Source organism: Lasioglossum baleicum, unplaced genomic scaffold (assembly GCF_051020765.1).
Source record: "Lasioglossum baleicum unplaced genomic scaffold, iyLasBale1 scaffold2849, whole genome shotgun sequence".
NCBI classification, from domain to species: Eukaryota; Metazoa; Arthropoda; class Insecta; order Hymenoptera; family Halictidae; genus Lasioglossum; species Lasioglossum baleicum.
The window spans coordinates 4919-10484 of record NW_027471907.1 but is presented as its reverse complement, the minus strand read 5'-3'; the positions used below and the strand labels follow the sequence as shown (position 1 = coordinate 10484).

The following is a 5566-nucleotide window of genomic DNA, read 5'->3' as shown; positions in this document are numbered from 1 at the left end:
AGTATTGAAGTTGAGAGTCAAACCGCGGAAGAACGTAACGTACTTGTATATAATCAAACTCTTTCCCGAAGGCCTACCCTCCAGAGATGCTAACCGGCTGTATCGAGCATATAACACCGTGTTCAGTGAAACAAATTACACAACTTTCTAATGGCGGGCACCATAACTTCATGTTTGAATAAGAAGATCGAGCCTCAAACTGTTAGAGAACGTTATCATCTTCCTTGAATGTCACACTTCTAAGTCAATTGCTGCACCTATCCCTTGATTCCGAGAAGTAATTCAGGTATTCCAGGTGCAAATGCGCTGAACGTTATAGGTTATACGGTTGGTCTCAAACGGTTTGACGCTTTACTTTTCTATTCAAACCGTGAATTAGAGTGTCTATTGGCTGTACTGTTCAGCGGATTTACTCCAGGCATACCTGGATTGACTATCCGAATCCCTGGACTGGTAAAGCTATTGAGTTAGCCGTTCGAATCTCAATGAAGGCGGTAACTTTCTCGAATGGTTTGACGCCCCATTTTCTAATTCGTACATGATGTTAACGTTCCCGACACTGAAATGAACAATAATTTCAGTCTGTGTACACGAACTTATACTCTCGATGATGCCGGTGAGGCTCACGCAAGGTAAGGCCTTCTGTTAAACGTTCGACCTTATACGAATTTGTAACGCTCTCAAAGTGTTTTACGCTGCACTGTAATATTCAAACCGCGAAGTACGGCGTCTATTGCGAAAACTCTTCAGCGGACTTTCTCTCGGTTTTGCCGTGCTGATTCTTTTAATCTCGGGACAGGTGAAGCAACTGATTTTGCTGTTCGTTTCTCACAGAAGGTGGAAATGTTCTGGAACGGGTTGACACTCGATCGTCTAATTCATGCATGAAATTAAGGTGTTCGTCAGTACATGTTTACCAGTTCGTACTTCTGAACACGGTGTTATACTGTGGGTGCAGCTTGTCAGATTTTGTGTGGGTATGGCACTCTGTAAGAAGTTTAACCATACTGGAATAGGTAATGATCTACAACGGCTCGACAGCCAGCTTTAATGTTCATACCGTGTAATGAGGTGTCTATTGTCAATACATTAAAGAGAATTTACTCCCAGAATATCTGGCTTGACACTCGGAATCAAAGAATATGGGAAGATATTGACCTAGCCCTTGGACTCTCAAGGAAAATGGTAACGTCCTAGAATGGTTTGCCCCTCAACCTTCCAATTCATGCATGAAGTTAAAGTGCCCGCTACTAAAATGTATACTCATATGTGTCTTTGATTACGAAGTTATACTCTTGATACCGCGTATTAGGTTCTCAAAGGGTAAGGTCTTCGGTAAAACTTTTGATATTATCCTCTTTGGTAACGATCAACAAAGGTTAGACTCCGTAGTTTATTATTCAAACCGTGAATTAAGATGTCCACCGCCTATAGTGTACACTGGCTTGACGCCCTGGACACCTGGTTTGACTATCGCAATCACAGGGTAGGTGATGCAAATGACATAACTGTACGATTCTCTACGAAGGTGGTAACCTTCTGGAACGGTTTGACATCCGATCGTCTAATTCATACATGAAATTAATCTGCTCGTCAGTATAGTGTATACCAATGTCTTTCTCTGAACACGAAGTTATACTCTAGGTACAGCGGGTTAGCTTCTCGGGGGGTAAGGCTTTCGGTAAAAGGTTTGTATCTTCACCAGTGGCTACCCATATTCAACGGGTTGAGGTTCTGCTTTAGTATATATACCGTGAATTAAGGCGACTATTGCCAATTGTGTCCAGCGGATTTACTCCCGGAATACCTGGTTTGATTATCTGAATCACAAGTACAGGTGAAACTATTGTCCTAGCTGTGACATTCTCAAAGGAGGTGGTAACCTTCTGGAAAGGTTTGCCTCTCGATATTCTCATTCATACTTGAAACTAGGGTGCCAGTCACTATAATGTATACTTACTTGTTTCTCTTATTACGAAGGTATACCCTCGATGCCGCGGGTTATTTTTTCGGAGGGTAAGGTCTTCAGTAAAAGGTTTCACTTTATACCAATTGGTAACGTTCTCAAACGGTTTGACGCTCGAATTTAATATTCAAACTCTGAATTAAGGTGTCTATTTCCAATACTCCTCAGCGTATTTGCTCCCGGAGTATTTCGTTTTACGGTCGGAATCGCAGGATAGGTGAAGGTATTGACGAAGCAGTTACACTCTCACAGAAGGTAGCTACGTTCTCGACCGCATAGACCATCGACATTCTAATACATACATGAAGATAAGTTGCCCTTCACAGGGATGAAGACTAAATCCTTTCTCTGAACACGAAGTTATATTCTCGATGAACCCGGTGAGATTCGCGGAAGTTAGCGCCATCGGTAAAAGTTAGACTTTATGCGAATTGGGATTATTATATCATTTATTTAAGGATATTATTAATATTTACTGCCTCACTAATTATTTCATATATTTATGTATACAAAACCAATAAATATTAAAAATTATTTCCTTTAATATTTCATAGGTTTATTAATTTAATCTATTTAAGGATATATAACTCATAAATATTAAATGAATGTTGCTTTTAATATTTATAGATTTATTAATTATTTTGTAATAATTTATTTAAAATTGCAAATTTATAAATATTGAAAGTTATAATTTATTTTAATATTTTAAACGTTTATTAATTATTTATAATAATTTATTATATATATTTTTCAATTTAATTAATTCTTTAAGATTCAAAATTTTATATGCCTTTACATTTCAAAAAATACATATATATAATAATAATATTCCTGATAAAGGAATATTTTGATAAGATATTTATGAAAATTTATTGCCTATTATTAGTTACAAAAATTTTAACCTAATTTTTGAAAATTACGGTATAATTTAATTTTAAATAAATTATACAAATTAATTTTAAGATATAAATATATAAATTTTGTACATTTAATATGAATTTTATATTTATTTTTTTTTTTTTTTTATTACTATGAAATATTATTTCAAAGTGATTTATTTTTCAGATAGTATCATTGAATAGAATTAGAAAAATTAATTTAAATTCAAGTAATAAATTATCGAGTTTATTGATTTTTTATATATCAATTATTTCTAGAATTTTTTTGGTAATTTTTATTGTAAATTTTATAAATTTGGTTGAGATAATTTAGTTGAAAAATTTATTAAATTATTTTTTATTTATTTTATCGATAATAAAATGAGGACTATTTCCTTTTCATTTTTAAATAATTAAATCTTATGAGTTAATAAATTGCAATTGTATATTTGTATCCTCAACTTCAACGACATTTATTAGTTTAAATTTTTATTGCTTAATTTTAAAATTAGATTGTAAAATAATATTATTTGGAATTTTTAGAATTATATATTTATCTCTTTATATATTAAAATTAATTAATATAAAAAAAAGAATTATATGTTCAACTTTAATATTAAATTATATATTAATGATTGTTTATTATATTAACGAAAAATATTTCTATTTATTAATATTGTATAATATATTAGTTATTTATATATTATTATTTATATTATATAAATATAAATTTATAAATAATAATTCAAATAATTTTACTTTCAATTAAAAAAATAATTTAATTATTTTATATCTATTAATTTTATTAATTTATTCAATATTACCAATTTTCTTTTCTCCCATTATTAAATGATTATTAATTAAAAATTTTATATATCTTATTGAATATAATATATTTATTAGACTTCTAATTTTATTAATTAGAAATATTTATTTATATTGTTATATAACAATTATTATATTTTTATTTATCAATATAAACTTTCTTTAAATTTTTTATTAATTTTAATTTTAAGTTTAATTTTTAATATTATTTTTTTCAATATTTAATTCTTTAATAGTATTTATATTTAATATATTATAAAATAAATACTTAATATATTTTATTTATATAATTTTAAATTTGCAATTTAATGTTTTTTAAACTGTAATTAAAAATTAACGAGTATAAAAAGTATTATGTCTGATAAGACGAATAAATTGTAAATTTATTAACAAAATTAAAAAATTTTATAATACTATAAAAATTTTAAGTTAAATTAAAAACAATTAATTTTCAAAATTGAAAATAAATTTTAATTTAAATTTTAATTATGAGATTAATATCAACAAATCATAAAGATGTTGGCATTCTTTATTTTGTATTAGCTATATGATCAGGTATAATTGGTTCCTCCTTAATATTTTTAATTCGTGTAGAATTAAGAATTCCTGGAATATTTTTAAATAATGATCAATTATATAATTCTTGAAATACCAGTCATGCATTTTTAATAATTTTTTTTATAATTATACCTTCTTTAATTGGAGGATTTGGTAATTGATTATTCCTTTAATATTAAGGTCACCTGATATATCATTTCCTCGAATAAATAATAATAGATTTTGATTACTACATCCTTCATTATTATTATTATTTACCAGAAGAATTTTTAATTTTATATCTAAAACTGGTTGAACTGTATGTCCACCTTTATCTAATTCTTTTTTTCGTTCATCTCCTTCTGTAGACTTTACAATTTTTTATTTACATATATCTGGTATTTCGTCACATTCGGAAGCTACAAATTTAATGACTACAATTATTTTAATAAAAATTTTTAGATTAGATTTAGATAAAATACCTTTATTTCCTTGATCTCTTTTTATTACAATAACTTTATTATTATTATCTTTACCTGCAGTAGCAGGAGCTATTACAATATTATTATTTGATCGTAATTTTAATACATGTTTCTTTGATCCTATAGGAGGGGGAGATCCTGTATTATATCAACATTTATTTTGATTTTTTGGTCATCCAGAAATTTATATTTTAATTTTACCTGGCTTTGAATTAATTTCTCAAATTATTACAATTAAAAGTGGTAAAAAAGAAGTAATTGGTAATTTAGGAATAATTTATGCAATATTGGGGATTGGATTTTTAGGTATTACTGTTTGTGCTCATCATATATTTACTATTGGATTAGATGTAGAAACTCGTGCTTATTTTACTTCAGCAACTATACTTATTGCTGTTCCTACTGGAATTAAAGTTATCAGATGATTATCAACTTATTATGGTTCAAAATTTGAAACAAATAATTTCATTGTATCATTTTTAGGTTTTATTTTATTATTTGCAATTGGAGGATTAACTGGAATTATATTATCTAATTCATATATTGACATTATTTTACATGCGGTTGGCGTCTAGCAGAAGGTGGCAACGTTCCCGAGCTGTTTGACGCACGATCTTCTAATACATGCATGTAGTTAATGTGCCCGTCACTGAAATTAATACTAATTTCCTTCTCAGAACCCGAAGTTATAGTCTCGATGGAGCCGTTCAGGTTCGCGGAAGTAAACGCCTCCGGTAATCGTTTGACTTTGTACAAATCGGTATCGTTCTCAAACGGCTTGACACCCTACATTAATATTGAAGCTGTGAATTATGGCATCGGCTGCCCATACTGTTAATTGGATTTACACGCGGAATGCGTTTGGCTCTCGGAATCTC

General features: G+C 29.1%; 1 pseudogene; it reads left to right on the top strand.

Annotated features, from left to right (window-relative positions):
- The first annotated feature begins 4216 nt into the window (after nt 1-4216).
- On the top strand, nt 4217-5263 carry LOC143221634 (cytochrome c oxidase subunit 1 pseudogene; annotated as a pseudogene).
- The last annotated feature ends 303 nt before the right edge of the window (nt 5264-5566 follow it).